The 17,840-nt window shown below is 36.1% G+C and overlaps 1 pseudogene; it reads right to left on the reverse strand.

Annotated features, from left to right (window-relative positions):
- Positions 1-16,068: 16,068 nt before the first annotated feature.
- On the reverse strand, positions 16,069-16,198 carry LOC116094654 (annotated as a pseudogene).
- Positions 16,199-17,840: the final 1,642 nt, after the last annotated feature.

Below are 17,840 nucleotides of genomic sequence, written 5' to 3' on the forward strand. Positions count from 1 at the left end.
TATATATATATATATATATATATACTCATGTACATACACACATACACACATTGGTGGATGCAACAAGCTCCAATACATACCCATACAAGCTTTACATATATGCATACATATAGATTTAATGGATGGAACAAAATTCCAAAACACTCTCATACAAACTTTACACATATATACACATACACATAAATATAAACACATGCCCACACAATACACAGACAGACACACATATACACACATACACACAGTTGATGGATGGAAGGAACAATATTCCAATGAGTTTGGTTCCCCCCCCTCATGGCTTGAATACCCTAGCAAAATCTTTCAAGCAGTATAAAATTACAATGTGATTACATTTTAGATTTCTTCTAGTGAACAACTATAAAAACAGTATATTCCCCCAATACCTTTCTAAGAAATAACATAATGTACTGGTAAGGAAAACAAATTATTCCCAAGAAACCACGGGCATTCATAACTAAGCAACTTGTTATAGATTAATAAAATATTAGAAAGTATGATAGTTTTTGCAGCCATTTTTCTTACTGGCAAGCAGCAATTTGTGATTACCAAAAAAAAAAAAAAAAGATTATTTATTTTATTATCTATCTTTAAAAGTAATCTTATAAGAATTTAAAAAGAATCGCAAATCTGAACTTTTATATAAAAGTGAGTAATATCTACTTTAAATACTCAGAATGGACATCTACTCATCAGTAATTCTTATTAAATCATATCAGGAAGCTGAGAAAAAAATAGGTATAGGGGATCAATCATCACCTGTCCAGCCTCAGTGAGGCTGCCATACACAGTGCTGCCATTGTTCTTGTTCCCTGACCATAAGAGGTCCTTAGTTTAACTTGTAAGAGTGTGCCTTTCCGAACTTCAAATGTACCCTAATATTATCTACATCTGAGCCAGTAGCAAAAGAATCTTAACCTACCTTTACTAACAATTTTATTTTTCTAAATGTTTTCTAAAGATGGTGGTGATTGCTGAAAATCTACATCTCTTAAGTTCTCTCCAAGGATGGTGGTGATTGAGTCATTAATCTGCCCCAGCAGCAAAACCTTAAAGAGATCAAGCACTACTCTTGTGAGTGCCCAGAGATACTGTCCAGTGAGGGGTAGGAAGCCCCTTAGAGTTTTCATACAATTCTCAGATTAAAGGGAATGTGAGGCAAAGCAGAACATCGTAACAGCATGAAGTCCTTGGGACATACAGTCCTTGGGGTCATGATTCAACAGAACTGCACCCATCATTGGTGGTAATGTGTGAACCACATTCTATAAGTTCTAAAGCCATTTTCCATTTCTCCTGCATGGCCTTCGGTACACCATCTTAGTACTAGGATTCCATGTGGCTTGAATCTGAACAGGTCTTGTATGCACTGCTATGTTCTAGGAGTTCATTTGGTCATCAATCAGTCTTCATAGCTCTGAAGATACTGTCCTCGGAATCATTCATCATTGCCTTTGGCTCTTATAATGTTTCTACTCCTCTTCCTCAAGATCCCTGAATCTTGAAGAGAGGTCATTGCTGTAGACATTCTACTTAGGTTTGACTAAACCAAAGTCTCACACTCCCAGCACAATGTCCAGTTATGGGTTATGTCAATTCCTGTAAATGTATTTCATTCTTAACTCAGGTACCTGAGATGTATTAAGCTTTTTGTGGATCTAATTGTCCATCTTCCCAATGTAGATGCATTGATAAATTTCCTTTTTATTCTCTCTAAATTTACAATGGAATTTTTACTGGCTTATTGAGCATGGGTTGCTCTACTGGACATGGGGCACATATTATGAGCCCCATATTCAGTAATGCTGGAGACATCATCAAAAGAGACATTTCTGTAGAAAAAAATGATTCATCATAACTGCATTCTGACTGAGTATTTAAATCAACAATAAAGTATGGTAAAATTAAAAAAAAAATCCTATCTATTGCAACAGGAAGCACGAATTTCCCCAAAATGAGGATGAAAGCAAACCTTAGTCCCTCTCTGCTCCCCAGAGATCCACTTCCTTTACATTTTGAGTTTTCCTCAAAATTGAGCCCCGAGAGAAAACCAAGTGTTCAAACATATCAACCTAGGAAAGCTACAATGCATTTCTCAACTTTGAAACCCACTTCATGAAATGAAACATGTACTTGAGTGATAAAAATGCCCATGAAGGTATGATCAGATAGGTCATGGGCTTAAGGGAAACCTAATCTTATTATTGTGTTAAGGAACATAGAAATAAAACGACTCCTAATGAAATTCCCTCTACTTATGTATCAGTGCCTAGCACATTGTAAACATTGTCTGCAGCAATAGATCTTTGCCATTAGGTTGTGAAGAACAACAGATATACTTAGAATTAGCTTGTAAAGTTTGGCGGGTGGTCCACGGTGCCCCTTTGAACACTGACTCAAGATGTAACCCCTTCCCGGCATTGGAGACTATGATGGCATAGGGTTTATTCTCAATTGTTGTACAGTCTTTGATAATTTCAGTTACTTTATTTTATAGCACCTTGCATTTTCTGTTTATAACTGTAATCAGATTCAAGCTCCTCTCCTTGCCAAGCTGCAGGTTTCCCATACTTTTCTGTTCCAGTCTCTGTTGTAGGCTATTGTCACTCTGAATATATGTAGGCGTAAGTTGATGTTATGAAATTTCATTGCTGTGACAAAATACCTAACAAGAATCAACTTAATAGTAAGAGGGTTTGCTTAACTATGATTTGAGGGGTTAGTCCATCAAAAGAGAAAAGTCAGGGCTGCAGCCAGTGCCATTGTAGTGGGAATAATCAGATAGGACTCCTGATTCCTTCATATTTTTGCAGAACAAGAAACACCAATTTCCATAAAAGGAGAATGAGCAATAAACATCAGATTCTGCTACCCAGAGATCCACTTCCTTTTCATTTTGAATTTTCATCAAAATTGGGCCACCAGTAAAATCCAAGTGTTCAAACATATCAATCTAGGAAATCTACAATTCATTTCCCACCCTTAATAGACACTAACATTAAGACATGGAATACAAGGCAGAGAATATTTTAAATTATTTATGTGATCATCTCAGTTATATGGTAACTCATAAGACCTCTAGTCTTTCAATTTCATAATCAGATGCTTTTAATAATGTTATTTTGAAAGTGTTTGTTAAAAAGGACAAGCATACTCTTCATGTGTAATTCATGTTTAACAATTATTATTTATGGAAAGAAAAACAGGCAAGGAAAAATAATGTAGTTAATTTAAGGAATATTCAGAAAACTCAACTCATCACTTTAAAATCCAACAGCTGTGACTTTTCTCCATCAAACAATCTTTGCTGTATATATAACTAAACTATAAGAGGAATTAACAGACTAGAAAACTATAATCAGCCATCTTTGAAAATAGATTAATGCAGAACTTTCTGTTAATATAAATATAGGTATAATTTAGAAAGCATTGTTGTGTTACATCATCCATCATTGACATTAAATATACAAAATAAATAAGTAATTAAAAACACATTTGTTATTTTATGTGAACCTACTGTTCCATTACCTAAAAGACTTGCTAAAAGGAAAGGAGCTAGTTCTCAAAATTAAACATATCTCTTACAGTACAACAGTGCTTAATAATTAAAGTCATAGAGTACTGAATTTGCAATCTAAAGCCAATCCATTGATTCTCTTGTGCGCCGTTAGAAGAACAAACAGTTGTGCTTTTCTCCACTGTAATCTCTATAGAAAGATTTCAATGTCTTACTTAATTTTCACAGGGAATATGAAAGACAGAAAATGTTATTGAATTTCAAAGAAGTGAACTAAGGTCAACAAACATTTAGCCTACCGCCTAGATGTTAATACTTAAAACTTGAATTGGGAGGGTTCCAGATTTTCATGTCATAGTCTATAAGTACAAGAATTACAAGCAATGCTTCAAGACAATAATTAAGTTTTCTTGTATACCTAAAACTGCATCATCATTGTGACAATAATTTAACTTTAAGACTTTTTACCTCACAATACTTCACATCCTGACTTGTTCATTTGCAATAATTCTTACGGTTTTTAAATTAATCATATGTATTCCTTTGCATATTTCAATTATTTCTATTCTTTCTTAATAATGTACTTTCTTACTAGATAGGAAACTCATTGATGTTTAAGATATATGAAAAACTATAATCAAAAAATAAAATCATAACCATACATAACAATTAGAACTACAAAACTAAAAGGAAAAAAGAACATTTATTTTGTATTGAAAATATTTTCTTCTCTCATACGATACAACCTGACAACAGTTTCCACTCTTCACAGCTCCCTTTACCTGCTCTCTATCCCAGAAATACCCCCACCTCTGTTTCCTCATCACAAAAGAGCAGGCTTATAAGAGAAGACAGCCAAACTAGACAAAACAAGATACAGTGAAACCAAGCAAAAAAAAAGCCCTCATAACTAGAGTGGACAAGTAAATCCAATAAGATGAATGAGTCTAAAAGGGAGGAGAAAAATTAGAGAAACTCCTGCTCATACAATTAGGAGTTTTAGTCTCTGTTGAATCCATGTGAGCCTTCCTTAGTTTATTTGGTAGGTCATGTTCTCATAATGTCCTCCATCCCTTCTGACTCCTACAGTCTTTGAAGGAGAACCCTGGACAGCAAACCAGCCACTAAACCCTCTACCTCCAATCTGTCCTGGCTGCAAGATGCCCTGGGGCAGTGATGACTCAGAGCTTGTGGGTAAGGCCAAGCAATGTTTGGTTTAATGTGAAGCCTATGCCACAAGAGGGAAGAGTCCTTGTCCTATCAGCACTGCTTGGCCAGGAATCTGGGACTGGACACCCCAGTGACCTAAGATAGAACTAAACAGGACTGGCAAAAAAATCAATGAAATTATTTCTATAATGTTAATATTTTTCTCATAAATTAGTGTCTTGTCCAGTTGTTGTTATCAGAGATGCTTCCTCCAGCAGCAGATGGGAGACAGAGCAGAGAACCACAGCCAGACATTATTCAGACAGAGTGTCTAAATTGGAAGTCTCCTTCAGGGCCCTCCTCTAGGAGACCAGGAAACCCCACTGAAGAGGGGGATAAAAACTGTAGAAATAACATATTTTTATACTGTGAACACCCTGAACTAGCCATTAATCTTCTTTTCATTCAGGTTTCTATCCGTACCAATAAGCATATCTGCATTTACTTTGACACTTCCATATCCTATATAATTGGGGGATCTTGATTTTTATTAAAAGCTTAAAATAAAAATGAGGTCTTATTTTTTATGTAAATCTATCACCCTATTCAATAAAAACTACTCAGTCCATGGATGACTTAAGTTCTGTTTTTAACTTTTTAATTTTATTTTTGTTACTTATTCACTTTACAACCCACTAACTTCCCCCTCCCACTCACCCTCCCGACAGTCCTCCCCCAATCACCCCCCACTTCTCCACTGAGTGGGTGCCTACCCCCTAGGTATACTACCACCATGGCACTTTCTGTGTGGCTAGACACTTCCTTTCCCATTGAGGCCAGGTAAGACAGCCCAGGTAAAAGAACATATCCCACGTATAGGCAGCAGCTTTTGGGATGGCTCTTGTTCCAGTTGTTAGGGACTCACATTAAAACCAAGCTGAACATCTTATACTTACATGTGGGGAAGCCTACGTACAGCTTATGTATGTTCTTTGGTGATTCAGACTCTGAGAACCCAAAATGTCCAAGTTAGTTGACTCTGTTGGTCTTCCTATAGAGTTCCTATCCTCTTGATGGTCCACAGTTATTCCTTATTATTCAATAAGTTATACAATTTATATCAAAGATATATGTATATCTTTGATATAAATCTGCCTTCCTATTCAATTAAAAGTATTCAATCCATGGATGACTTAATTTTTGTAATTCTTTAATAGTTTCAGCATAGTTGACATAGCAACACACATTTTATTTCTGTACTCCTTGCAGTGAGATAACAGATATCATGGGAGAAGCTTCATATATATTTTTCTTTTTTAAATTAATTATTCATTTACTTCATATTTACACCTAGTCCCTCCCTATCACTTTTCTCATGAAATCCTCCTGCCTTTCTCCTCAGAAAAGAGAAGGCTATCAATCAGCCTTGGCATATCAACTTTCAATCAGTAAGACTAGACAATTCTCTTCCAATAGAGTCTAGACCTGGTAGCCCAATTAGGGGAAAGAGATTCAAAGGCAGATAATGTAGTCAGATATAGCCCTTGCTCAGGAACCTGCTTTTCTCTGAACTTTCCTTGACTGTTCTTCCTTTCCTTGTTTGGTGTAGCTTACTTCCCATCTGTCTTTATTAGGGGATGGCCATGCTACAGAAAAATCCATATATGCTATATTAAAAATTTTTAATTTTTTTTTAGAAAAAAAATGGTAAGGATTAAGAAAGGAGTTAGGGAAGGGAGAACTATAACCAGAATATATTGTATGAAAGAATGTCCATTTTCAATAAATAAATAAGTAAAATTTAAAATTAAAGGTATTTGAAATTATTTTCCAAAAAAATGAACGATAGCATATCTAAATAAAGATATTAATAAAAAACTAAGCTTGTATATACCAAAGTGTATCCACATAAATGTGTATACCAAACTCATATATAACAAAATGTAACAAAAATTACCTCTCCTTGAAATCTTGTGTATTTACAATATGTGGTTTGCTTCATGATGTTTCAGGAACTTCAACATGACACATTCCATAGATATAATTTCTTTTGGTACTTTCTTGACTTATTAAAATAAAACCATATAGCCCTCATATTTAAATAAAAATAGAACTGTGTTAGTTTAAAGATGATGTGTATTCCTTTCTATTTTCAAATTTTGGTGACTTTTTAAAATCAAACTGCCAATTAAAATATGAATTCAAGCATATTATGAAACACATGGTTCATAAAACGTATTCTGATATTTGTATTCCAGTGCCTTGTTGTAGCCCTGTTGTTGGGTGACAGTCTGATTGATTGCTCTATCATAGACCTCACAATGCCCAGAGCAGTGGGTCATTTAACCAGAGAAAAGACAAATTCTGGAATTTGGTTACATCTGTGACCTTGGTTGCTAATGGATCCTGTAGACTCATTAACTACAGTGGGAACATTTTTAAATTAATTGCTTTTAGTTTAATGAAGTTTTTTTTCCCCCTTGCTTGGAACAATGGTAAATATCTCAGCAAACTTGTTAAGTACTGTTTATTACAGACAAACTGTGACCTTGAAAAGGTTTTGTTTTCCCATTTTAGTTTTAAACTCAATGTCATATATAATACAGATTGAATATGTAAGGTTTTCTTTTAAGTTGATAGTGCTTACTTATGTATTATGTGTAGGCTTATATTTTTCAAAACTATATTAATGAGGGTTCTCAAATGCTTTGAACTTCCTTATAGGCCACTGTAGGGGAGAAAAGATGGTAAATAGGACAAGGGGCTGTGGATCTGTTTAGAAGTAGTTCTTTAGTGTGATTTCAATCTCAACAGTCCAATTCAGTAGTGTCAGGATACTAAACACAAATCAACAGAGGTGGCATAATCCAGCAGAAACAGCCAGGCCTCCACTGAATCAGCACAAGTCAGTGTGAGTGAGTAGAACCATCTGGGACACCAGAAGATTTCAGTCATGCCTCTCTCATTAGTACTACTCTACTATCAAAAACAACGACTTTATGAAATTCTTAGGGAAATGGATGGATCTGGAGAATATCATCCTGAGTGAGGTAACCCAATCATAAAAAAACACACATGGTATGCACTCTCTGATAAGTAGATATTAGCTGAGAAGCTCAGGATACCCAAGATACAATCTCCACAAACCACAAGAAACTCAAGAAGAAAGAAGTCCAAAATGTGGATACTTCGATCCTTCTTAGAAGAGGGAACAAAATACCCAATGGGAGTAGTTACAGAGGCAAACTCTGGAGCAGAGACTGAAGGAAGGACAATCCAGAGACTGCCACACCTGGGAATCCTTTCCATATTCAATCACATAACCCAGATACTACTGTGAATGCCAGCAAGTGCTGGCTGACAGGAGCCTGATATAGCTATCTCCTGAGAGGCTTTGACAGTATCCAGATAATACAGAAGTAGAGGATCACAAACATCCATTGGACTGAGCACAAGGTCCCCACTGAAGGAACTAGAGAAAGGATCCAAGGAGCTGAAGGGTTTGCAGCTCCCTTAGGCTGAACAACAATATGAACTAACTAGTACCCTTAGAGCTCCCAAGGACTAAAACACCAACCAAAGAATCCATATGGTGGGAATAACGGCTCCAGCAGCATATGTATAGCAGAAGATAGCCAAGTTGGTCATCAATGGGAGGAGAGGCCCTTGGCTCTGTGAAGGCTCTATGCCCCAGTGTAAGGGAATGCCAGGGCCAGGAATCAGGAGAGGCTGGTTCGAGGAGCACGGGAGGGGGAAGGGAACAGGGTATTTTTCCCCCCTGAGAGGGGAAACCAGGAAATGAGATATCATTTGAAATGAAGATAAAGAAAATGTCTAGTAAAAAAATGTATCAGATTGCTTTTGGACAAGTCTCTAGGCAATTTTCTTGACCAATGATTTAAGTGAGAGGACTCAATTATTATGAGTGTTGATAAATCTTGGCAGGTTGCCCTATAGTGTATAATAAAACAATCCAGAGGTAAGCTAGTAAGCAGAGTTTCCATGGCTCCACTTCCTGCCTCTACATTTCTGACATGAGTTTTTACCCTAGCTTAAATGTGTATTTAAATATTATAGGATTTTTTTTATTTTTTATTAGATGTCAGGGCCTCCCTCAACCTATGGAGGAACAGGTGTTTTCTTCATTAACACTTCAAATTTTATCCCTTTCCTCATTTCCTCTCCAGTATCCTCCTATCCCATCCCTCTTCCCCTAACTCACACACTCTTACTTCCCTGTTCTGACATTCCCTTATACTGGGGCATCAGTCCTTCTCATTGATTGTCCCACAAGGCCCTCCTCTGCTAGACATGCTGCTGGAGTCATAAGTTCCTTCATGTGTACTCTTTGGTTGTTGGTTTAGTCCCTGGGAGCTCTGAAGGTACTAGATGGTTCATATTGTTGTTCCTCCTATGGAAGAAGACTTCAGAAGATAAAAATATCTCCCATGCTCATGGACTGGTAGGATTAATATAATAAAAATGGCCATCTTGCCGAAAGCAATCTACTGATTCAATGCAATCCCCATCAAAATTCCAACTCAATTCTTCATAGAGTTAGAAAGAGCAATTTCCAAATTCATCTGGTATAAGAAAAAAACCCAAGATAACAAAAACTATTCTCAACAATAAAAGAACTTCTGGGGGAATCACCATCCCTGACCTTAAACTGTACTACAGAGCAATTGTGATAATAACTGCATGGTGTCAGTACAGTGACAGGCAGGTAGATCGATGGAAAAGAATTGAAGATCCAGAAATCAACCCACACACTTATGGTCACTTGATCTTTGACAAAGGAGCTAAAACCATCCATGCTGGTTCAACTGGCTGTTAGCATGTAGAAGAATGTAAATGGTTCCATTCTTATCTCCTTGTATAAAGCTCAAGTCCAAGTGGATCAAGGACTTTCCCATAAAACCAGATACACTAAAACTAATAGGAAAAAAATGTGGGGAAGAGCCTCTAGCATATGGGCACAGGAAAATTTCCTGAACAAAGCACCAATGACTTATACTTTAAGATCAAGAATTGACAAATGGGACCTCATAAAATTGCAAAGCAATTCTGTAAGGCAAAGGACACTGTCAATAAAACAAAATGGCAACGAACAGATTGGGAAAAGATCTTTACCAATCCTATATCTGATAAAGGGCTAATATCCAATAAATACAAATAACTCAAGAAGTTAGACTCCAGATAACCTAATAACCTATTAAAAACAAAGCTAAACAGAGAATTTTCAACTGAGGAATACTAAATGGCTGAGAAGCACCTAAAAAATGTTCAACATCCTTAGTCATCAGGGAAATGCAAATCAAAACAACCCTGAGAATCCACCTCACACCAGTCAGTATGGCTAAGATCAAAAACTCAGGTGACTACAGATGCTTGCAAGGATGTAGAGAAAGAGGAACATGCCTCCATTGCTGGTGAGATTGCAAGCTGGTACAACCACTCTGAAAATCAGTTTTGCAGTTTCTCAGATAATTGGACATAGTAGTACCAGAGGACCTGACTGTACCACTCCTGGGCATATACCAAGAAGATGCTCCAACATGTAAGAAGGACACATGCTCCACTATGTTCACAGCAGCCTTATTTATAATAACCAGAAGCTGGAAACAACCCAGGTGTCCCTCAACAGAGAAATAGATACAGAGAATGTGGTACAATTACCTAATGGAGTACTGCTCAGCTTTTAAAAACAATGAATTTATGAAATTCTTAAGCAAATGAATGGATCTGGAGGATATCTACCAGAGTGAGGTAACCCAAACACAAAAGAACACACATGGTATGCACTCAATGATAAGTGGATATTAGCCCAGAAGTTTGGAATATCCAAGATACAATTCACAAACCACAAGAAACTCAAGAAGAAGGAAGACCAAAGTGTGGATAGAAGGGGAATCAAAGGACCATGGAAGGAGATAAAGAGACAAAGTGTGGAGCAGAAACTGAAGGAAAGGCCATCCAGTGCCTGCCCCACCTGTGGATCTATCCCATATACAGTAAGCAAACCCAGATACTCTTGTGGATGCCAACAAGTGCTTGCTGCCAGGAATCTGATATAGCTGTCTCCTGAGAGGCTCTGCCAGTGCCTGACAAATATCACAGGATTTTATTCTTTGTAAAATTGGAATACATTTGAATCTCAATATTAGGAGATGAGAAAGAAACAAGAGTATGCAAAAAGACAATGAGATATGGAGGGCAAACAATCTGGAGAAGGACCTACAATTCTAGTAGCAGAGGCATAGGGAAAAGTAGGGAAAGGGGAACTACACAATAAACCATACTTACACATGTGATAATGGTATGTGATGTATCATATGATGGTGTTTAAAAAATATAATATTTAGAAGTGTTGCAAGTTGTCCTGGCAAGAAGTTCGAGTTAGTCCTGTTGGAAGCGAGTATTTTCTTTAAACACATTGGAAACATTTTAATAATTCAAAGGATGTTAGGTCAGGTGTCTGACATAAATGCAGACAATGAATGGCTTTCCAAAGTTACTGAAACAACTGAAGATAATCTGGTTCTTGTTTTTAGCACTTTAATTCTCTGTCATCATAAAAGTCTGTCCTTTGGTCTTTAGATTCGTCAACACAGGTGCAGAGTTCTTTTATTGCTTTATTTGTAAGTGTGATGGCTTGACAGTTACCAAGATGTCTAGCGCTAATCGTAACTAGAATGTCTCTAGTACCCCTGCACGTATGGCTTAGGAATCATGTTGGAATATTTCACTTCCGTTTTTACTTACAGACTCATATTTGTCTGTAGTTTTATATGAACTCTGAGTTTTTTTAATTTTATTAACTTTTTTTTTTTTACAATCCATATTTCTGTTCCCCTCCTGGTCTACCTTCTGACTTTTCCACACCCTGTACCTCCTCCCCAGCCTCTGGTCTCTACGACTATGTCCCACCTCCTCAACCTACCAGACCTCTAAACATCCTGGGGCCTCCAATCCTCTTGTGGGTTACGTGCATCATCACTGACTGAACCCAGACCTGGCAGTCCTCTGCTGTATAAGTGTTGAGGGCCTCATATCAGCTGGTGTATGCTGCCTTGTTGGTGGTCCAAAGTCTGAGAGATCTCGGGGTTTAGACTGAGACTGCTGGTCCTACTCTTGGGTTGCCCTCTTCCCCAGCTTCTTCCAGGTTTCCCCTAATTCAACCACAGGGGTCAGCAGTCCATTGGTTGGGTGCAAATATCTCCATCTGACTCTCTTAGCTGCTTGTTGGGTCTTTCAGATGGCAGTCATGTTATGTTCCTTTTTTGTGAGTGCTCCATAGCCTCAGTAATAGTGTCAGACCTTGGAGCCTCCTCTTGAGCTGGATCCCACTTTGGGCCTGTCACTAGACCTCTCTTTCTTCAGATTACACTCCATTTCCATCCTTGCAGTTCTAACAGACAAAAATAAATATGGGTCAGAGTTTTGACTGTGGGATGTCAACCTCATCCCTCACTTGATTCCCTGTCTTTCTGCTGGAGGTAGGCTCTATAAGTTCCCTCTCCCCACTGTAGGATCCCTCTCTTTGAGTCCTGAGAGTCTCTCATCTCCCAGGTCTCTGGTACATTCTGGTGTGTGCCCCCAACCTTCTACCTCCTGAGGTTGCATGTTTCCATTCTTTCTGCTGGCCTTCAGGGCTTCAGTCCTTTTCTCCCACCCAATACCAGATCAGGTTCCTCTCTTTCCCCTTTTCTGTCCCCTTTCCCTCCCAGTTCCCTTCCTCCCTCCCACTTGACTTTGAGTTCTTTACATCTTTGTAGAGTTAGTCAAAAACAGACCAAAGACACACTTGAAGAGCTATGAAATAAAAGAGATTATAATGCCTCCTCACTAGGTTAACAGAGGAAAGAGCTGCACAGAAATTGTTATTAATATTGTATATTGTAGATATGAATTAAATGATAAAAACAATTTACAGAAAATGTAAAGTATTTGATTTAAATTATCCAAATGCAGTGATTAGTGTGTATTATTTGTGCTAGGAACTCTACAGTGACTGACATAATAATACAAAATATTAATTTAAAATTGGGCCTTCATTAAAAACTATGAATAAAATAGATCCCATAATTTTATGTTAAAATTAACCATCAGATTAAAAACAAGTTTGGCTCAGTTACATTTAATACATTTAAATCATACACCTAATGTGTGCTAGATTACAGACTAAATTAAGACAAATACTCTTGACTTCTCTTAGCTACTTACACATACAAAGTTCTGTTTAATGCTTAAGCCTTTGGATCTGCTTTCCCGATGCCAGAAAGAATACTGTCATTCATCTTCACAATGGTCTTTCTTTTATTTATTCTGAATTAACTAAACGGTGAATTTTAACTATATTAATAAGAAAGTTTCCTCCTCAATCATTGTCAATGATGGTACAATTGTTTTTGTATTATATTCATCATATTATAAAATAATTTATTCAGTAATTCATAAAATCTGCTTCTCCCTACTTCTACTAAGATACTTAGTCTTAAATTCAATAAATTTGTCTATTTTGTATTTTTTCACAGCTCATTTCCTATACTAAAATAATATTAATAAATGATAGTTTTGTATCTGTCCTAGTGGGGAGAGAAGTGACTAGAAAAACGGAAAGAACAAATGATAGTTGGGGAGAAAAAAAGAGATGGGAGGGAGGAGAGAAAAAGGGGGAATAATGAGTGAGAGAAAAACAAGAGAATGATATAATATTCTAAATTTTGTCCTTTACCCTAGGATGCTAATTTGCCACACTTTTACATACTTGGTATAGTAGTTTTGCTGAGATGAATTAATCATATATCTAAGAGAGCTGTCTTACAAAATATCTGCAGATAATGCTAGCATTCAGTTTTTTAAAATGCTGAAGAACCTTGAGTACCAGAATTTCCATCCAGAATTTTCATTCAGACTTTTCACTCCATTTATATTACTCAGAAAGTTGGTTTAATTTTTCACTTCTATCCCTTTCTTGGTAAGTTTTGGACCATATTGTGAATGTTTCAGACAGAACTCTTCTACAGGATATTTTGATTTAGTGTATGTTAAAGGTCTGGGTATTTTAGCAACTTCACAAATAGTTTTAAGAGTTTATTGGCATATATGGATTTTCCACCTCAGGCATCTTGCAACCATTAACAAAGGATAATTTTCTTCCTTGCAGTCATAAGCTACCTAGATACATAATTCTGCTAGATGCACAAGTCTTCATAATATAACAATAAGAAAGTGCTGTGTGAATGAATTACAAAAACAGTAGTCAACTATTTTTCAATAGATTTACAGATGATTTAGGATGATATGGAAGCAATATGAATTTAGTAAAATCCAGACTTCAACATTTGCTTTCTGATTTTATCCTGGGGATAGAAGTATGTGGAAAGCTAATTCCCAATAACTCTGGAGAGCAAAACATGAGGCAAATACCAATCAGTCACACAAAAGAATAGTGGACAATCAATAGTGGACAGTTTTTATGTTGCTCAACTGTGATTCTCTGAGGTTAGATGTATTAAATTCAATTTTGAATTAGGAAAGTTCCAAGAACAGTAAAACATGTAATCTAAAGTGCTTCCATATTGATCCCTAAAACACAAGATAATTAAGAACAATTACCACGGGATGGCTTCTATACTTCTATCTATGCATTAAGTTGAAAGAAAAAAATTAAGAAAGAGTATACTTAGGGAATAAAACAGGGACCAGAAAATGAGGGAAAATTACGAAAGATATTAGAGAGAAGATGTGAGCTAATGAACACTTCTACAGTCAAACATATTTCTTACTTTGCCTTCCCGTGAACTCACAGTTCCAAATTTCTATTTTAAAAGACACTGAACTAATTTCTTCTTTGATAATAAAACCATGCTGTGTTCCCTGTTAATTTACTTGATTCTTTCATAATGAAGGCTAGGAGGCCTTGTCGTTTAAATTTATTTCCATCTATAAATCCTGTAATTTGAGAAAAGTACTTAAAACTTAAGAAAAACTCACTTGATCATTCACTTATTCAATTTAGCCCAAAGGAAGAATCTCTTATGCTCATGTTTATCTAAAAATAATTAATCTGAGTCTCCTGAGACATGTAATGAAAATTTGGCTCAATGTATGCATATTCTCATTCTCAAAAATTACTCTCACAGCCAAGTTGATCTGTTCTGCTTTACCTATAATTCAACATTTTATTCTCACTGTAGTGCAAACAGAACACTCTGTAATTGTATTAAATTTTTATAGACTTAAAATTATGTGGGAGCATACAAATGTATAAATAGATTAATTCAATTGAACATTAGTGTTGTCAGAATTTTATAGAAGAATCCAGGAAGAAGTTTTGGCAATAATCTGTATGAGGTCTACCCACATTACAGAAAGCACTACTCAATCTGAGGAATACACATTCTTCATACTGGAGAATGCCCCCACAAGCTGAGAATATATAGTGAAATGCCTATGCTCTCTATGACCCATTCGAATGGTAACTTATAAGAAGCCAAAACAAATACTATATTTCTTTTTTACATTAAATACATTATAAGATATTGTAGTTGTGAACTAGCTATTAATTTAATTAATTAATTAATTAAAATACCATATTTTCATGTGACTTAAAAACCAGTCCACTAAGCTAAACATCACTCAGTAATAGTCAAATGGAAACACAACACTGTTTTTGCTAAAGTAGGGTATCTAGTAGCCATTGGCTTTGAAGATTATATAAAGATTTTTCATATATTTTCATATACCAAGAAAAGTACGATGTAAGTAATTTACATATATAATCCAAATTAATTGTCATAGTGTAATATGAAAAAGGTATAAATATAGGAAAGAAATATTTAGGGTATACTTTGTTTGGATTAGGACGTTTGGCTAGTACCTGACCTAAAGGAAAAGAGTGGCAAATATAATTGCTTGACATAATAGGTACTAGAAATGCTAGGTACCTCAAATGAATCTCATCAGTCATGTTCAGGTGAATTCTTTTAAACAAGTAAGGCTCATTAATTAAGATGTCATTGAATATAAATGAACAAGATATATTAAAGGCACTGAAGCAGTGGGGAATTAGATACAAAGTAATCCAGACTAGGAAAAGTATAAACTTTGTGTGTGGGGGTGGGGGCACCTGCTCATGTGCACATGCTCACGCATACATGTCTAAATTTTGAATAATGTCAATAATTTCTATAAATGGGAATTAAGTTTATTATGATATAATGACATGTTCATGCAAAATCTTTAATCCAACCATTCTTAATCTTTTAATGATTAATCAATTAAGATAACTGACTGATCCTATTTTGAGTTGAACTGACAATTATGTTCAGTATTATGTGGACGTAAAGCCACTGAAAGAGTTACTTGAATTCTAATTTTTAAGAAGGACCTATAAGAGAATATACATGTATAAATTATCACATAAGTAATTAGGAAATATTTTAATGGTGAATAAGAACGTTGTTTAGGTCATTGTTACACTTGATCTTAGCCAAAAGGCTGAGAAGCGATCATTGTTAATTTCAAGTAAAAAGAAAATTGGTATTTAATATCTGTGATGGTTTAATATGCTGGTTTCAACTTCAAGTGGACCACATTTTCAGTGATAAGAACAAAGAATGTGAAGTTGAAAAGGAACTAATTTGGGAAAAGAAAATTATTTAATTATAATTAGAAATATTTTAGGGTACAATTATCTGAGATGTTAATGCAGGATTTATGCCAACAAAACTAGAATTCCATATAGAGCTGAGCTGAATGGACCACAGGAAATGTCAGTATTAACATGACCCTGTATCTGACATGTAATTTAAGCTCAGATCTCAGGCTGAGCTCTGGTGTTTGCCAGAATAACTCAAACATGGTTTAAGCAGAAAAATAATTGCGTTGGGCAGTGGTGGCACCCATCTTTAATTCCAGCACTTGGGAGGCAGAGGCAGGCAGATTTCTGAGTTTGAGGCCACCCTGGTCTACAGAGTGAGTTCCAGGATAGCCAGAAATATACAGAGAAACCCTGTCTTGTAAAACCAGAAAAAAAATAATAATTGCTTTATCATTTCTTACTGGCACTCAGCATTTTAATATTTTCTGTGGTCACCAGACAAAACCAGAAAGCAAATTTTAATTGACTACAACTATATATTCATAGTACAGTTTAACAGAAATTACCATGAAATGAAAGACAGAAGTCAAGCTACAATTTTGTTTCAATATTAAAGTACCTATAGTTAAACAAGGATGACTTTTTAAATGGAATATTTAAAAGTAGATGCCATGGATTGAATACTGAAAAACTAATCATCATTGCTAAAAAGATATGTTGGAAGTCCCATATAAAGCAAAGCTTGAAAATGAATACCTGAAATTCACATTTAAAAAATAATTTAAAAATTATGGTTAAAAGAAGTGGGGGAAAATAAGAACTAAAAAAATATGTAAAGAAAATCACATGTTCCACTATGTTCATAACAACCTTATTTATAATAGCCAAAAGCTGGAAAGAACACAGGTGTCCTTCAAAAGAGGAATGGATACAGAAAATGTGGTACATTTACACATTGGAATACTACTCAGCTATGAAAAACAATGAATTAATGGAATTCTTGGACAAATGGATGGAACAAGAAAATATCATCCTGAGTGAGTTAACATAAGCACATGGTATACACTCACTGACAAGTAGATAGTACCCCAGAAGCTCAGAATACCCAAGTTATAATTCTCAGACCACATGAAGCTCAAGAAGGAAGACCAAAGTATGGGTGCTTCGGTTCTTCTTAGAAGGGGTAACAAAATACTCCTGGGAGAAAATATGAAGATAAATTATGGAACAGAAAAAGGAGAGTCCCCACCTGAGGATCCATCCCATATACAATCACCAAATGCAGATACTATTGTGCAAGCCCAGAAGTACATGCTGACAGCAGCCTGATATAGCTGTCTCCTGAGAGGCTTTGCCAGAGCCTGACAGATACAGAGGCGAATGCTCACAGTCAACCACTGAACTGATCACAGAGTCCCCAGTGAAGGAGTTAGAGAAAGGACTGAAGGACCTGAAAGGGTTTACAACCCATAGGAAGAACAACAATATCAACTAACCAGAGCTCCGAGGACCTAAACCACCAACCAAGAAGTACACATGGAGGGCCCCACA

Source organism: Mastomys coucha, unplaced genomic scaffold (genome assembly GCF_008632895.1).
Source record: "Mastomys coucha isolate ucsf_1 unplaced genomic scaffold, UCSF_Mcou_1 pScaffold16, whole genome shotgun sequence".
Classification (NCBI taxonomy): domain Eukaryota; kingdom Metazoa; phylum Chordata; class Mammalia; order Rodentia; family Muridae; genus Mastomys; species Mastomys coucha.